At 48.8% G+C, this 18,559-nt stretch overlaps 1 pseudogene; it reads left to right on the top strand.

Moving 5' to 3' along the window:
- Positions 1 to 10,584: 10,584 nt before the first annotated feature.
- LOC116893331 lies at positions 10,585 to 16,749 on the top strand (annotated as a pseudogene).
- Positions 16,750 to 18,559: the final 1,810 nt, after the last annotated feature.

Here is an 18,559-nt window from a genome sequence, read left to right as displayed (position 1 = left end):
AGAGATGGAGGAAGGGGGTCACCCGGGAGACAGGACAGAGGCGCACAGTGACAAGTCCATGGATCCCTGAGCAAGATCCCAGCTCCATGCACCTGGGTATATGGTGGGGTGGTGCTAAATGTCACCCTCGTTTTTCCTGGAGATGACAGGATGACTAAGGAAATTCTGAGCAGAGGAAGGAGGTCACTCTGTGTCACAAGGCTGGGGAAAAGGAGGGTGACCACAGAGTTGGGAAGCTCATTGACTTTGTGGGTGTTGGTGACAACAAGCTGCAATTAACAGAGGGACTCTCAGTCACAGATGTGGAGCTAGGGTGTGCCATGGGTGAAGACCATGACAGGGAGCAGAGAGGGATCCAGAGGCAAACTCACAGGTGACCTGTGGGGTGGAGAGACAAACCTTACCACTCCCACCCCATGTCAGTGGCTCCTATGGACAGCGGTGTGTGAGGACACGTCCAGAGAGCTTCCATCAACAGCAGCTCAGCAAGCTGATGGCCAAATCCATTCACACTCAGAGTCTCGCTGTCAGCACAAACTGCTATTTATGCCCAGGGCTCCAGTGGACTGAGATCCCACTCATGCAGGAAAGTCTCAAGCATCCAACATTGTCCCAGGAGGCACTCAAGTTAGGGTTTTCTCAAGGTTGAGTGCCTTTGCCTCTAGGGAATCTTCTCCCATCCAGAAGATGAAGGAAGAAAGACTGAGGAAGGGGAGGAGAGAGGAGAAGGAGGGGAAGGGGGGAGAGAGGAAAGAAAGCAGTGGGGAGGAAGAGAAGGGGGAAGGCTGAGGAAAACAGCAGCCCTGGTGACATCCTGTGATCAGTTGACCAGTGAGGGGGCATGCAGAAGAAAGTGCATGTTTGGGGACAGACACACACTCACTGGGGCATGGTGGTCACTCCATTGCTTTTTCTTCCCACCTTGTGCAAGAAAGAATCTCACCCTAGGTCTGCAGGGTAAAGGGATACCCAGCCTTCCATACTGGACATGAGAGGCCATAGAGTGTGTCATAGGGACATAGAGAGACCATAGCTGAGGAGTAGGGCATGGCTGGGCACGTGGGACAACACAGAACTGTAAGTAGGATCAGGCTGAGGAGTGACACAGCTTAGTGAACTGCAGTTCTCCTAGGGAGAATGGAATTGTGGCATCAACATCACGAAGGCTGGCAGGATATGAGGACTTTGTGAGACACTGCTGATGGTGCCACTGATGGAGAAAGAAGCTAAGTTGAGAGCCTTCCTCAGGGTGGGGCCCTGAGGCCTCTGAGGCCTCCTGGTGACAGACTTTGAGACAGAAGCTGCTGGTGAGGACACTGGGTGCGACTGGATCCCTTCCTCACAGTCAGCAACCTATGGAACCCAGTGCATGGGCTTCAGGACTTTAATTACTGGTCAGGAGGACAGGGTCTGAGTCACAGCTATGGCCCTGGGATAGGAGGTGGTGCCTGAGCTACTCCAGGAGCTGAAGTCCGGTGAGATCATACCCTACAAGGAGGCTGAGAAACAACATGGATGCTCCACTCCCCCATCCAACTGGGCCTGTGAGTCACACGGACAAAACCAAGTCCCCAGGAAAAGCTGCCTGCCCTAGAGGCTTTGGGAATAGGGTGAAGCCTGCCTAAAGTGTAGACCAGGACATAGTCCATGCTCACCCTTGAGTGTCTCGCTCTGCAATAAACTCCCATCTTCTACACAAAGCTCTCTGCACCTCAGATGAATTCTTTTTGATGGAGATCACAGGGCATGGGGATCAAGGAGCAATCCAGCAAACGGTCTTGGTGAGTGTACCATAAGCATGTGAAGGGTCATTTGGTACTAAAAATATTTAATTTAGATGCCAGTTTGAGGTAGAAATGTCCTAATAAGGGGCTGAAGAGAAGGTTTAGCTGTTAAGACCGTTGGCTGTTCTTCCAGAGGACCTAGGTTCAATTCCAAGCACCTAAATGGCAGCTCACAACTGCCAGTAATTCCAGTTCCAAGGGATTTGACACTCATACAGGAAAAACACCAATGCAACTAAAATAATAATACATAAATAAATCATTTTTAAAAATCTTTGAAAAAAGAAATATCCTAATAAATTTCTGAAGGAGTTAAGGCAAGATATTGACAACATAGAACATGAAAGCATAAAACAAGGCAGAATAAAACTAGGGATGAAGATTTGAATATACTTTAAAACAGAAAATTGTCAAGATGAGAGGATCTAGGCGAGGTCAATGACTCGGTCACTAAAGTGATCAGTGTGCAAGTGCGAGGACCCGAGTAGGAGTCCCCAGCGTGCACATAAAAGCCAGGACAGTGTCTGTCTCCTGGGGATGGGAGACGGATTCCTGGTGCTTGTTTGACACTCAGTCTAGCTGGATCAGAAAGAATGCTTGTCTCCCCCCACCCCAAACACACAGAAAAAGAAGAGGGGGAAGAAAGAGGGGAAGGAGGAGAAGGAAGCAGAGAGAAAGGAGGAGGGAGAGGAGGAGGGAGAGGAAGAGGGAGAGGAGGAGGGAGAGGAGGAGGGAGAGGCAGAAAAGCAGGGGGAAAAAAGAAGAGGAGAAATACAACACAATTAGTTATTTGCAATGGGCTAGGTAGGATGTCAACTGTCTGATTTCAGATCATAAGTCTCCCAGGGCACTCCATGTGTGAGCTGGCCCCCTCCCTGGAAAAATACTAACCTGTTACACTGACCAGGCACAGGCTGTCAGCATCCATTACAGTCTCCACTCCACAGAGACATATTTTCATGAAAATCCTGTGACAAGGGCCATACGTGCAGCAAACAGGAATCTTCCAGAATGTTCATCCCAGGAGAACAGCACAGTCAGTGGCATGGTCTTCACAGCAATGAGGACAGTGTGCAGTGACCCAGGACTGTGAACCATCAAGACAGAGCAGCAGAAACATGGGGATTCTGGGCTAAAGGGGGTAAGAGGAGCTGTGAAGCTATGCAGGGTGTCCAGACACAGGGAGACAGGAAGGCCCTCTCCAGTGAAGATGAACATCATGGTGTCTGGGGTCGGGCTCTGTAATGGACCTACCAGGATCCCACTGAACACAGATTAACCTTCTCTGATCCTCTCTGCCTGGCCCCTTGCCTCCATCACTGTCTGCCACGGTCTCTAAGGTTCAGTCCTGTGAGTGAGAGTCTCAGCCTCCACCTGACTCTTGTCTTACATCTTCTCCAACTCTCACCTTCTAAGGACACTGAGGGTTCCTGGAATCTGATCTAGCAGGTTGGTGTATGAATATTGGGTTTCTAATGTTTTGGTCTGCAATTCTGAATCTCTACAGTGGAGGGTCTTTTTGGTGGGGTGAGGTGGATGACCGGATGACCCTGGACTCTCTTTATCTAGCTCTGTGAATATGTCTGAATACACAGACATTTGCATACACACACACACACACACACACACACACACACACAGTGACTAACCCTATGAATTTTAAATATATCCTGTTCCCTTGATAAAAATAATCACTTTCACAGAGGAGGTCCTATATTTCGGGCTTTATCATTCACACACAAACACAGAACAATGGTCGTCTCACACATTAATTAGAACAGTGTGGCCAAAGAAATTCTTCGAAGACTGAGAAATGACCTGTTGAATGCCAGGGGTCAGATTGGCATGGACTTGATGTGCCGCAGACCCACGTGCCTGGGATGAGGAATTCTGTCTCTCACCCACAAAGCTCTTTGGGCCCACAAAGCCCTTTCATGGAGATTTGGAACTGCAGACTCAGCCCCAGAGATCCAACATCTAAGGACACATTAGATCACATCCCAGCCAGCTCTGAGACACAGAGTAGGGCCTCAGTATATGTCAGCATCCCCCTCCCCCACTTCACGTGCAAACTGTTAGAGACTCCCCCCTTGCACATCCAGACTCTGTGTGCAAATATGTGCTCATGGGACACGAGACATCCAAGTGTACACTGGAGACTGAGTTAGATCAATTTTACATCCAAAGATGTCTCAGTGTTGCATATTAATATATGCATATGAACATGTGTGTTGTGGTTTTTGAAGTTGTGAGGCACAGCTGTCATCCACAGTGGAACCCTAGCTGTGCCCATGGATTCACAGCTGCTATGGTCACATCCATGCTGTCCTCGTTAGGATTATTATGGCCAAACCACCACCAAACCTCTCAGATGACCCCAGCTTGTGTCAAGTTAAAACTAGACAGCATGGAGAGGAGGGGACAGAAGTCATCAATGCCTGCAGGACAGACCATGGAGAGGGGAAATGCTAAGGAGGACCCTGCTCTCATGGATGGTGACACACTTCTGAGGACTGTAGCCCCGGGGTCCCATGCCCAGCCTAGAAGGTGACCTACTGGACCTTGGCAGATTGAATCCCACACTCACCTCAAACATGTCCCCTCCTGAATGCTCTCTGGGGAATGCAGTTGCTGCAGTAGAAAGTCAGGTTCTGCATCCTGGCATAAGGCACTCAGAGCAGGAAGTCCTCACTGCTGGGGAAGCATTGGAGAACACAAGAGCTCATTGTTCTAGATCCTGGGGCAGACAGGTGCTTGTACCCAGCCTACACCTTCAAATGCTCTTCTCCTTTTTGGGCAAGATTATCCTTCTTTCAGCAACCCTATAGTCCAGGCCCCCAACCCTCAATCCCTCAGACCCAAAGCTCCAGGCCCAGGATCCCCTTCCTCAATCCCAGGGGTCATCATCCCTTAGATCCAGGGACCAAAACCCCAGCTCTCCTACTGAGAACCATAGGCCCAGAGTTCAGCCTATTCCCTCAGACACAGGACAATTTCCAGCACTTGTTCCTCAGACACAAGGGTCAAGGCAGCTCCCTCTTCCCTCAGATAGAGAAAAAGACTTCCTGGTGCCACCTAGTGGTGAATCCCTCTAAGTACAAAACCAACTTTTCCTCTTTGCATAGCACAATAGAACCCCTGTTCTTGGCTCTGTGGTGCTGCTTCACACTGGGGCCTCCCACACTCACTCACCTCTCCCATCCCTTCAGTCCCTCAACTGTAAACAGGGTTATGGTCGAGGGGCTTTAGGGATAGAGAACAGGATGTCGTGTCTGTCAGATTAAAAATAAACAGCCAGGGATGGTGGTGAGCATCTTTAATCCCAGCATTTGGGAGGCAGGGAGAGGGAGGCAGATTTCTAAGTTTGGGTCAGCCTGGTCTACAGACTGAGTTCCAGGACAGCCAGGGCTACACAGAAAATCTTGTGCAGAAAAACAAAAAGAAAGTAAGAATCAAAAACAAAATGTCTTCTTCCACTGACTCTATCCACTCCCATGAGCTCTGTGCCCAGATACTGTAACTCAGCACTGACTCCCAGCCAGCAGGAACCCAGCCACCAGTGTTGCTGGAGAGGGGACTTATTGTTCCTGCCTCTTAAATGAGGAAAACACGGCACAGAAAGACTGAGTGAGATGCCCAAAGGCAGGAAACGATTTGTGTCTGGGCAGGATTTGAACTCAGTACTTTGCTCTAGAACAAATGCCTGAATCACGTATCCTAGCTGGTTTTTAACCATTAGCCTAATTTGCACACATACTTCACAGACATTACATCACTGTACCCAAGTGAGTTCTGCACCTTCCCATCAGCCCAGCCTAAGACTCTGTCAGTCAAGCAAGACTGCTTCACACCCAAGGAGCAACCCTGGAACCAAAAATCTTAGCCTCTGTCTATAGCTTGGAGACTGCACCAGTCTTCTCCTGAGCAGCCTGTTTGTGCATGGTGAGTCTAACACTGTCCCTTGCTATGCAGACGAAATGTTACTTAGCGTTTCAGAAAAAAACTACACTCTGTGCACTCTCATGCACAAAAATGCTCACATAAACACACACACACACACAGAGGCGGGGAGGGAGAGAGAGAGGGTGGAGGGGGGAGGGAAAGATGAGTGCACACACACACGAACGTACAAACAGACTCTCACACATGTATATACACACACACACATGTGTAAATAAATCTTTTCTTCTCCTGTTGTAATGGTTGTCACTGACGTTTATTGCCTCAGTCTCCTAACCTAGCCCTAGTCCTGAAGGATTCTAACCTCCATACAATCTTGCCGAGGTCTAGAATGTTTTCAGCCTCTGAGACTTCCTGCTGAAAACGCTCACTCTTTCTTGTTCACTCTCAACTCTGATTGGCTGGTTCAACTCATCTGTTCTGGCACAAAATTCCTCTCCATGCTAACCAATCTTTTCTCTCTCTCTCTCTCTCTCTCTCTCTCTCTCTCTCTCTCTCTCTCTCTCTCTGTGTGTGTGTGTGTGTGTGTGTGTGTGTGTGTGTGTGTGTGTGTGTGTGTTCTCTTAATTAGCTTTCCTATCCTCTCTCTTTTTGAGAGGGTTGGACACGTCCTATCCTGTCAAATCTTTCTCTGACTGTTCCCTTTGTCTTCCACTCAATTAGAGATCCTTTCAAACATGTGTGTTTCCTTCTACAAACTAACCAGATCTTCATTGTTTGGGATTAAAAGTTTGCATTAAGGATGTGTCTAAATTCCAACTAGACAGCCGAGCCACACCACAACTAGAAACAGGGATTTTCAGTAAAAAATAAAATCTTGGGGTTCACAATGTAATCAAATATCCTGCAATACATACACACCACTGATACTAGAAACTAACTAAGTTAATAGGATGGAGTCTGAGCTGGGCTCTGTGAATCCAGTTAGAGTCTCTGAATGCACCCTTGACTGAATGGGCGAAGAGCGGGGGTTGGGAGGTCAGGTTCCCTCAGTTGAGACATCTGCTTTCCCTGAGCACCAGGACTCACAGGCATTGTCTCCAGCAAAGACTCCTCCAAAGCCTGCACCTCCAGACTATAAGTCAGGGCCCTTGTTCAGGGTTGATAGAAACATCACAGAAGGGCTGTGGGCCTGGGGGGGTGTGGAGACCAAGTGGGGATGAACGGAGTGGACAGACTGCAGGGTGAGAAGGCAGAGAGAAGGGTGCAGTGACAGAGCAGTGAAAGATTAGGATGTGAAGCCAGATGGAGAGAGCAGAAAGGTGGGGACCTGGCCAAGGGAGGGGTTAACAGGAAAAGGCTGGGCTGGGTGAACCACAAGAGGGAAGAGGTTAGTGATTGAAAAAAAAAGGAAATAAAAGGATTTGACGGGTCCTAGGTGTGGTGGAGGAGAAAGTTTATTGTAGATATGAGGGACCATAAGATTCAGAGAGGACAGAGCTGGCAGACTGAGCCAGGTCATGTTAGGAAAGGGAGAAGGAGAGAGGTGAGAGCCAGGAGCCAAGAGACAAGTGGGAGAAAAAATGGTAACCAGAATGGCTGAGGTTATATAGGGAAGAAGGGCAGGGTAGCCCAGCTTTGAGGACCCTATAACAGGCAGGAACTGAGAGGCACCTGAGGAAAACCTGACAGCCAGCGTCAGCTTGGAGATATTAATACTCACTCCAGGTTTGAGACCTAACTAACTGTGAGGACAGCAGGAGGATGCAGGGAAAGCTAAAGAGAGTTCCATGGGGAGAAATGAGTCAGGGAAGGGAGTACTAGGAAGCTGGTGATTGCAGAAGACCAAAGGACTGCATAGATAGAAGTCCTGAGATTTTCATAACTGATCCATGGGAGCTGATCAAAGAAAGACTCCTCAAGAGGTGAAAGGGAAAGTAAGAACCGGAAGAGAAGGAAAGAGGGGACAAAGGGAAGAGAGAGACGGGGAGGGGAAGAGAGGAGAAGAGGAGGAGGCAGAGGAAGATGAGGGAAGAAGGGTGGAGAGGAGGAAGATGGAGGCAGGATAAAGAAATATAAAGAAAACTGGGAGGTGGGGTGGAGAGGAGAAAAGGGGGAGGGGAGGCAGAGGACGCTCTGGGGAGGAGGCACAGGAGGCTCACAGAGTGGGAACCAGGGGAGGAGGAAAAACAACACACACAGCCTAAGGCTCAAGGACTTCTGTGTTGACCAAGGTTCCCAAGAGGTTTGCTGTAACCAGCTTTGGGCAGGCAGAAGGACATGCAGATGACATCACCTCTAGGGGGCAGGGCAAGCACACTCCCGAAGCCCACACCCTGGACTGTATTTGGCAAGATGTGAGAGCTCCTAGGTTGTCCCTTTGCGTGTCTTAGAGGCAGCATGTGCCTGGGCAGCTCACAGTAATGTGTCCTACTGGACACCAGGGTGTTCCACAGAGGTATCTGGAACCTGGGAATGTGAACTGTGGACTCCCCTCCCCTTGGCCTTCTGCATAGCTTTTGCCCTATCGGAGCTTCATTTTCTCTCTATTAAGGAAGCCCAGGCACCATCTCCCAAGAAGACACAGGGATCTGAGGACAGGCAGCAGTGAGCGGCAGCCTGAGTCCCACAGAAAAATGACACAGATGAAGCTCATCTCAGCGTGAGACAAAGAGACAAGTGGACATGGGAGACTTCTAGAACAACTTAGCCTTGGGGGTCCAGAGTGTCTGTAGGTCTAGGATGCAGACCTGAAATGGGGGTTTTGTGCCTGCAATTTTAAGCACCAGAGTGATTCCAGACAACTCTAACGCCTTGGGCTCCCGGGTTTCTGAGGACACAGGTAGACAAATATCCGAGAGTCTGAAAGCCCATGTTCTAAAGATATGTGTCCTGTATGTCCAGGGGGACTGAGCCAGTCCTTCAGGTTTGTCCCATAAAGCCAACATCTGCCCCTGGGCGGATTCTTCCTTGCAGACAGGGACAATGTCTTCAGACTAATAAATGCTCATTAGAAGCACCTAGTCTCACATCCCACCCGTCACCATGGTGTAAGGCCTGTAAACCTGACCCTCCACTGCCTCTTTCCCTCTCCACTCTACGCAGCCCCACCCCGAGACCCAGGCTGGGCTAGGAGCTTATAAATGTAGGCTTTCGGGTGACTGCTCCCCTTCTGGAATCCCAGCTGCCCAGGATATCACTGGAGGACCCAGTGGGGGTGAGAGCTTTGTGAGAAACTTGGGAAAGAGGGTGGGAGAGGAGAGGGGACCCTATAAATGCTTTGGTGTCCAGGAGGCAAATACTACCATGGATGACCAGTTGTCAAGGGATTTGTGTCCTCTGTTTTTTTTTCCTTTTGCTTTTAAGTTGAATTTGAACCAAGAAAATGTCTTGAAGCTTCTAGAAAAGCCTAGGTGAGTGGGGACTAAGGGACAGGGTGAAACGGGAGCTCATCCCTGAAAACAGTTGTCTTGGAGACAAGAACATGGTCAGCAGATACCACAGGTCAAGTCAGTTCCGAACAACCTCTCTTATTCGTCTCACGCTGGGGAGACTGCAGACTGGAGGGTCTGACCTGACTCCAATCTCCTCAAGGATAAGGAGTGGGGAGCAGCCAGGTCTCAGTATCTGTAGGCACTGCTACCATGCAGGGGCAGGACAGATGCCATAGAATTTTGAGACCATGTCTTGGTCTTCCAAGGCATGCATAGTCTTTCAAGATGAGTTGAAAGAGTAAATAGCAAGATGAGAAGGACTTGAATTCACTCCCCCAAACTTCCTGAGGTCTCTCCATGGGCCAGACTCTAACACTGGGTGGTACCTTCGAATTCAGGGTCACTCTGGTGGCATCTGCTTAGAAGGAGTTCTCAGTCTGATGAGGAGACACCACAGAGAGTCTGGAAGGGAAGAGGTGACAGAGAAGTTCAAGAGTTGGGACAAGTTGAGCAGTCTGGGTGTGAAACTGCAGGCTGAAGTCCAGCACTGGCTATGCCTAGGGCAAGGTCACAGAGACCCAGCTGAGCAGGTTGGAAGGGGAGGAGGAACTTCAGCCTTTCTAACTCCTGCTGAGGACATGGGACTTTATTTAGGGGCTATCAGAAGTTCATGTGAGGCTTGATGGGAGAAAGGATTGCTCATCTCTGCTCTAAAAAGGCAGATGGGGTAGTGAAAGCCTGTCATTCAACACCTGAGAGCCTAAGGCATGAAGGTGGAGAGTTCAAGGCTAACCTGGGTAACTTAGTGAGACACTGCCCCAAAATGAATAGTAAAAAGAGAGTTGGGCATGTAGCTTGGTGGTAGAGGGCATTTGTAGAATCCACCAGTAAGGGGTAAGGAGTGTGTGTGGCTCATTTCAATTACCTAATTTAGAGCAGAAGAGAGGAAAGAAATAAGGGAATGAGAGAGGTTAGCTCTCTAGGGATTTATGTATGAGGCAGACTACAGAGTACTAGACTAAACGGGACTCATGGGAAGCTGGATAGAGTCCTGATCAAGGGCCATGGGAATGAGAGAGAGACACAGAGGCTATTGAATAACACTGGGGTCTGCCAATTCTGGAAGGCACAGAGGCCCCTCCAGAGATAGTGACCAGGAGGGAACACAGGTGGAGGCTGCGGGAGACGGAAGGCAGATCAGTAAAAGTAGATCTCTCAGTCAAGCATCATGCTGTACAACTGTCCTCTCAATAGTCAGGAGGCTGAGGCTGGAGGATCATGAGTTTGAGGCCAGCCTGGGACATGTAGAAAAACACTGTGACAAAAGACAAAAGAAAAGTGTGTTCTACACAGGGATACTTGTGTCTAAGAAGGGTTATGGGGACAGATGGATCCAGCCTTTCCCCAGTTTTTGTCAAGACCCTCAGATCGCTAAGTGCAGGAGCTTATTCTACAATTGACTTCTCCTTGCTTTCATCTTGCTGGTGGCTGCAGGTGAGGGGCACCAAAGTCAGGTACTGGTCTGCTGGAAAGGGTGCCTATTTCCCCAGAGTATCTGCACCTTTGGACTTTTCAGCTCATACCTTTCCTACAGACCCCTATTCTCATTTCCTTCTGAGCCACCAGATAAATATCCCTGAATCCTCGATCCTGAGTCAACAGAAGTTATGGGCCACCTCAGCCCTTGAACCTTAGTTCCCAGGATGATCTTTATTGCTGTGTAACCTTGGGGGAAAACTCTTTTACCTCTCTGGGCCTCAAGAGCTTTATAGCTATGACAGTTATTTTGATGTACCAATCACATCATGTAGGTGACACATGGGACAAGCAGTCAGGATGGTTGAGACACCAAGAGCTCAGGACATAGGTTTGAATCCTGGGGCTACCAGTTTCCCAACACTGCAAGTCTAGTTTCTCAACCCTAGGAAGGAGCCAAGTATCCTCCCTAAGAATCCAGTGTAGTTCTCTATGAGGTGTGTGAAGAAGATGGGACAATTTGGACACTCCAGGCACAGCTATTCCCACACATCGACCATGTGAGGCAGAGGGCTTGGGGCAAGCCCAGTGGACACAGCACTTACTGTGTAAGCATTTGCTGTGTAAGCATGGGTGTCTGAGTTTACATCCCCAATACCCACATGGAAAGCCCAGCTGCATGCCTATAAACTCCAGAGCTGGGAGGTGGAGACAGGGGGATCCCTGGTGCTTGCTGGCCATCCAGTCCAGCCAAACTCTAAGTTCCATATTTAGTGAGAAAACCTGTCAGCCAAAATAAGGTCGGAACTTTTGAGATGACACAGATTGTACCTGCTCTTAGGCCTGAATAATGGAGTTTGGGACCCACACTGTGGAAGGACAGTCACTATTGCCTTCGTTTACTAAGGAGCAGGTTGGACTCAGAGATGGCCATTAAAGCAAGGTCACCCTGGGTGACAGTTCAACCACAGACCAAACTCTATCACACATCTTGTGGAAATTTTCAATGTAACCTGATGCTTTCTGTCCTTCAGAAATCTGGAGGGGTGTCCATTAACGATCCTCCTGTTCCCCACATGACCTCTGCCCAGGGCTCTCAGCATTTCCCCATGGTGGCCAAGCCTCCCCTTGGGCTCGCCCTAGGCTCTGCCTCAGCTGTCTGCTGCACCCAGCCAGAGCCTCCACCCTCCTCCAGCTGGGACCGGCTGGGTGCAGCTCAATGCCCAGCTGTTCAGCCAGTGCCCTCCTCCACAGGGCGACCTCACCTTCCTCTGTTAAGCCCCTCAACTGCCACATCAGCACTCCCACAGACTCTCAAGTCCTTGGCTTTATTCCTGACCTTGGAAGGCAGAGGGCAGAGTGTAGACAGATGGCTTGGTTGTATCAGTCCAGCACAGGAGTAGGTGTCTGTCATGATCTTGACCTTTGAGGAGTGGGGCAAGAACATTGCTGTAGTGTCTTGATTATATTAGTCTCTATGGGTGTCTGTCTCTATCTCTGTCTCTCTCTGTCTCTCTTTCTCTCTGTCTCTGTCTCTCTCTCTGTCTCCCTGTTTCTCACTCATCCTTGGTTTTCCCATCTGTGAACTAAGTGTCCATAACACATGTCTCCTAGGGTGTCTCTGAAGATTAAATGAGTTGTGATCTTAGCAGATCAGAACTGTGTCTGTCTGTCTGTCTGTCTGTCTCTCTGTGTGTGTGTGTGTGTGTGTGTGTGTGTGTGTGTGTGTTTTGTGTTGCTGTCCAGAGGCAGGATCAAGGTCATCCCACCCCTTATGAACTTCAAAGAGTTTCCTTAAACATTAGTGGTCCTATTCCCCCATCTATGCTCTCCTGCTAGTTGTCTTGGAACTTGAAATCTCAGCTCTGTATCTGGTGGTATCTGTATGTGATCTGGGTTGGTGGAGAAATGTCCATATATGAGTATTCCCCCTATAGGTTAGTATCTGGTTCCTGAGTTCTACAAAATGGGTTGTGAGTAAAACACATTTTTTTCTTTGTGTGCACGTGTATACACATCCAGTATGTGCACATGCATGTCAGGCACTGCCTGCTTTGTTTTATTTTATTATTTTATGTGTAGAAATATTTTGTCAGCATTCATGTATGTGCACCATGTCTGTGCCTGGTGCCCACAGAGGTCAGAAAAGGCCATCAGATCCCTGGAACTGGAATTACAGATAGTCATGGGCTACCATGTGGTTGCTGGAAATTGACACTGGATCCTCTGTGAGAGCAGCCTGTGCTCTTAACCAGTGAGCCATTGCTCCAGCCCCACCTCAGTTTTTTGACACAGACCTTGCCAGAGGCACAATGCTCACTGGTTAGCCCAGGGGAGCTCCAGGGATCTCATTGCCTCCAGGCAGTGTAGCTTATGGAGTTATAAGCACGCACCACAATGCCTGACTTTTTACTGGAGTGCTTGGGATTGAACCTGTGTCCTTGTGGATGGAAGGCAAGGACTTTACCCACTGAGTCATGTCCCCAGACTTTAAATTGTGGATTTGTTGTTGTAGCTAGATCTGCACAGATGTCTGTCATACTTCAGCCATACCTACCATCACCAACCTGAACATCCTCATGGACACCCCATAAATAAATGGGTGTCCTTTGTTTAAAGTAACAAGTGTAATCCCAGAACCTAAGAGAACGAATAGAGAAGACTGTCATGCGTTCAGACTGCCCCAGTTACATTACAATTTTTAAGCCAGGCTGTGCAACAGAGTGAGACCTTTCCTCAAAACACTGAGTGAAGGAATCAATTCACAGTGCTTCAAGGGCTTAGAATGCTTCAGGCACAATTCACCACACACAGATACCTGTAGGCCCCTTCTGAGTTTCATGACCATACCCATGTTTTAGTATTGAGAAAAACAAACACTAAGAGTCCAACATCTGGCTGGGGAGACAGGTCAGTCAGTGAGAGTCCAGTCAGTGAGCTGCTTACTGTACAGGTTTATGGATCTGGATTTGACCCTCAGAACCTGTCAGAAGCCATAATGCAGCACTGGGTGTGGAGTGGTAGACCCAGTGGGTTCCCGAGGGTCACTGTCCAGCCAGCCTAGCACAGTCAGTGAGCACAGGTTCACTGAGAGTAATCTATCCCAGTTCTTGAGAATGACACTGAGACTGTCCTCTGACCTCATAGGCGCATGTGTACACACAGGTTGCTAGGGATCCAAACTTGGTCTTCAGGCAGCAAGCACCTAACTGAGGAGCCATCTGCAAATCTAAGCAGGGATTTCTTTCTTTCTTTCTTTTTTTTTTATTTTTAAATTTTTTTTAATAGGAGGAGCTCTGACACACCTAGCAATTTCTTAATGAACCAATGACCTGGGCGTTGCCTGTGAAGATAGGGTGAGGAGGAGGCAGGAATCCTGAAAATCCAGAGATGAGGAGAGCTCTTCTACCTGTATCTCTCCACAGCGCAGGATGGTGACAAGGTGCTAGAAGGCGAGGAGTGTGTGCCTCATTCGCAGCCATGGCAAGTGGCCCTCTTCGTGCGTGCCGCTTCAATTGTGGTGCATTCCTCATCTCCCCTCACTGGGTGTTGACTGCTGCCCACTGCCAAACCCGGTATAAAGGAAGGGTATGGGGGCCGGGGTGTGTGAGGACAACTGGAAACTTCTAGGTTTGGGATGCATAGACTGTGGCTTTGGTGGGGAAGTAACCCAAGTTCTTGGTTTCTGAAGGATGGGTAGGCTGGAGGTGAAGGCCCTGGGTGGGGAGGGAGTGGATTCTGCCCCTGTGGGTTCCTAAAGGAGAAAGAGAAGGCTACGAATGCCCCATCTTTTGGACCCCTGGTGGAAAGGGGTCTAGGCAGTGAACACTTTCTATTCTGAAGGAAGGAAAGGGGCCAACCCTGGAGCCTAAGTTCCACTTTTGTACCACATGTGGGACTCCTGGTTTTCTTCCTTTCATTGTTTTGATTTTGTTTGTTTGTTGGTTTGTTTTTTGAGGCAGAGTCTCACTCTGTAACCTCATTTGCTCTAGAGTGCAGTGTAGACCAGGCTAGTCCACAATTTAGAGAAATCCACCTGCCTCTGCCTCCCAAGTGTTGGGGTTAAATGCATGAACCATCACATGCAGAAACTACTGGGCTCTGAAGGGGTCATGCTTGGACTTGAGAAAACAAAAAAAGGGCTCAGAAAATCCCAGGATATCCACTCTGACCACTTTGTCTACTCTTATTCACTCACCCAGCTTCATGAGAGTGCGCCTGGGTGAGCACAACCTTCAAAAGTTCGATGGCCAAGAACAACTGTGCTCTGTCTCTCGCATCATCCCACATCCAGGCTACCAGGCTCACCCCCACCAGCTTGGCATCATGATGTTGGGACTTTTCCAGCCTGCCAGACTAACACCCCAGGTGAGTCCTGTGGCTCTGCTCACATGTTGCTTCCCTTCACTGGTGAGGTCTGCGCGGTGTCAGGTGATAGGGCCTGTTATCAGGCAACAACCCTGGAGCCATGGGGAGTCACAAGTCACAAGGTGACTGGAAGGATGAGACTGGGTGTAGGAATTCCAGCAATGCTGTCCTCTGGGTTTCTTGAATGGAGGGGACAAGGAACAAAGGGATTGAATGTTCTCCTCAGTGAGACTCCCTGATACATTGCATTGTGCCACCATCATCATTACCTGTGATGCATCTTGCAACAAGGACGACCCAGGTTGCCTGCTGCCCACCATTGTGTGTGACTGTGTTGAGGTCGGTGGCACAGACTCCTGGGTAAAAGGAGAGAATGGGATGTATCCTAGCTTGATTCACTGTTGCTGTGATAAAATACTCTGACCAAAAGCATCTTGGGGAGGAAGGAATATATTTAGCTTACACCTTACACTTTGACATTGAGGGAAGTCAGGGCAGGAAATCAAGGGTGAACCACAGCAGAAACCATCGCTGGCTTGCTCACTGACTCCTGTTCAGCTAGCCCCACCTGTCTCCCTCTTGTGTATGAGTATTTCCCCTGCATGTATGTCTGTCTGTGCATCACAAGTGTGTAGTGCACAGGAAGGTCAGAAGATGGCCTTGAGATTGAAATTGCAGATGGTCTGAACATCCTTGTGGGTGCTGGGAACCAAACCTGGGTCCTAGACAAGAACAGCCAGTGCTCTTAATCAGTGAGACATCTCTCAATTTCTTACACAGCCGAGGCCAATTTGCCTAGGGATGGTGCCCACAGTGGGCTGGATCCTCCGACATTTGACCAGCAATCAAGACAACTTCCCACAGACACGCTCTGGGCAACCTCTCAATTGAGACGCCTCAGACGATCCTAGGCTGTGTCACCTTGGAAGCTGTATTCAGACAGAATAGGACAAGTAGGGTTACTTGAATTTTCTTTGCTTTGGGACAGAGAAAATGCTGTGCTTAGCTATGGATGAAGTTCCAGGATCAGTTAGAATCATGGTGAGGTTGAAAGTGGGATAGAGATGTGGGCATGGAATAGATTATATGGTCTGGGAAGGCATGGAGGCAGGGAGTTTATTTTGACTCAGGATGGGGAGATATTGTTGTTGGCATTGGATGTCATAGGTGTGTGGAATGGGTAAAAAAAATAAGCAATGATCAGAGTTGGGTTGTATTTAAAGAGCACAGCTTTAGTTTGGCTTTGGATGAGGATGATATTTAGATTTTGGAGGGCATCTGATTTGAACCGAGTGGGGCTGGGTACTGAACATGGGGGACTGAGTTCTCTTGGGTTGTGTTGAATCAGCGGAGACTTGGACTGATTTGAGTTAAGGTTTGAGTTCCTGGGCTGGGGTTGGCTGGGGATTTCACTGATGAAAAGTAGTGGTTGGTTAGAGCAAGGGGGACAGTGGGTTGGGTGTAACTCGGTTGTTGGTAGAGTTACCTGGCTTCCATCTCCAGCACCACAGACAACAGGCAGGGCGGTGCACACCTGTCGCCCCAGCACTCAGGAGGTTGAGACAGGAGGAGCAGGTGTGCATCCTCTCACTACATGGAATGAAATGTTGAGGAAAACCCCTCCTTATGTCCACAGGGTGACTCTGGAGGACCCTTGGTCTGCAGGGTGCCTGCAGGGCATTGTATCCTGGGGTGATGTCCCCTGTGATACTACCACCAAGCCTGGAGTCTACACAAAAGTCTGCAGCTACATGGAGTGGATCTGGAAAAATATGAGAAGGAACTGACTCATTGGCCCACCATCTATGTCCCTCAAGGACCACCTGGGACTTTGACTAAGAATCTCCCTCATTCCTACCTGAGAAAGCTGAGCCCCTCTGCATATCAACATACACTGTTATCCAGGGCTTCTCCCCTGCTGGTATCACCTGCTTAGCATGAAGAAAACAGTGTTGGTAGGGTGGTAGCGTGGGTCTTTGATCCCAGCACTCAAGAATCAGAGGCAAGTAGATCTCTGACTTTGAGGCCCACCTGGACTACAAATTGTGTTCCAGGATAGCCAGGGCAACACAGAGAAACCTTCTGTTAAAAAAGAAAAAAAATAGGGTTGATCCATAGTGCTCATCCAATTTTCTCTGTAAGAGTGTGACTTTCTTTCTTTAGGGTATTGTGGTAAATAATATTTGGGGGTTTCTACATCACCTTAGACCATTTAGTTCCCAAATAAAAGTCTCAAAACATTGATATTTACAATAAGCCTGAAAGCACTACGCTGGACAGATATCAGCCCTCTATGCTCTTTTGTCTACTTCCCTGTCAATGACCCCAAGGTGTGACTCTCCATGTTCCACCTGGGCCACTCCTACTGCAAGGGGCTGGCCCTCGTGGACATGTGCTCATGAACCACCTACCCAATGACTACTTCTTCCTTCTCCCATATCCTTTTCTTCTCATGGTCCCTGCCTGAGACTCCAAGCCCAGGATTTTCCAGACCTGCCTATCTCTATTCTGCCTATAGGCTGTAGGCATCTTTATTAACCAATCAAGGATAACTTGGGGGCAAGGTTTGTACAACAAAAGCTGGTACATGAGGATCTACTGGTCTTGAATCAACAGGTCTTGGGGTACAGAATTTTGCAATGAATATAAGCAGCACTAAGCCAAAGCCCTACAGGGCATGATGGGAAATGTGTGGAGGACTAGGATACAAAGTCTAGTGTTGCATGTTACCCAAAGACCCCTTCCTTGGGAGATGGTACACGGCTTCAGGTATGGCTTTGCTCATTTGAATTAGATGTGGAATCAGGGATCAGGGGTGTGACCTCACTCATCCTTGGTTTTCCCATCTGTGACCTAAGTGACCACAGCACATGTCTCCTAGGGTGTCTGTGAGGATTAAATGAGCTGTGCATCTTAGCCGATCAGAACTGTGTCTGGCACTTTGTCCACACTCATGAGCTGTGCACCCCAGTAAGAGGACCTAAATCTAGATTTCCAAGATCCACCATTAGTTCTAGGATTCCCGGTGGCCAAGCCAGTAAGGGAAATGTTCTCTTTGCCTTGGCTGCGTTGGTGACACACAATCCAGGCTTGGACACGGTGAGCTGCCTTGCTGATTGCATCCAGGTCTCAGGGTTGAAGCCTGTGGCTTTACCATCAAGGATACAGGAGTCCAGTTTCTGATTCTCCTCAGAGACCCCAACCTGTGATTCTTAGGATCACTGAAACCTTTGATATTGATCATTGAAATCAACAGATTTCAGATAATTTTTTTTTTGCAGGTCTTTATTGTGTGGGTGAGAGTGGCTGTCACAGGACATGTTTCGAGAGTTGGCTTCCTTCTGCCACTCAGGATTGAATTTAAAGGACGTCAGGCTTGGTAGCAGACACCTTACCCACTGAGCCATCTTGACAACCTCTAAATATTTACTTATATATTTATTCCCTCCTGTCAGTCAAGGATGACCGTGAACTTCTCATCCTCCTGCCTCCACATCACACATGCTGGTTCTACAAGCATGCACCACCTCACCTGGTTTTACACAGTTCTGTGGCTCAAACCCAGGGCCTCGTGCATTCTAGGCAATGAGTCCACCA

The sequence above is a fragment of the Rattus rattus genome, chromosome 2, assembly GCF_011064425.1.
Source record: "Rattus rattus isolate New Zealand chromosome 2, Rrattus_CSIRO_v1, whole genome shotgun sequence".
In the NCBI taxonomy this organism is placed as follows: domain Eukaryota; kingdom Metazoa; phylum Chordata; class Mammalia; order Rodentia; family Muridae; genus Rattus; species Rattus rattus.
Note: the sequence above shows the minus strand (reverse complement) of the source record. Positions and strands in the feature narration are given on the sequence as shown.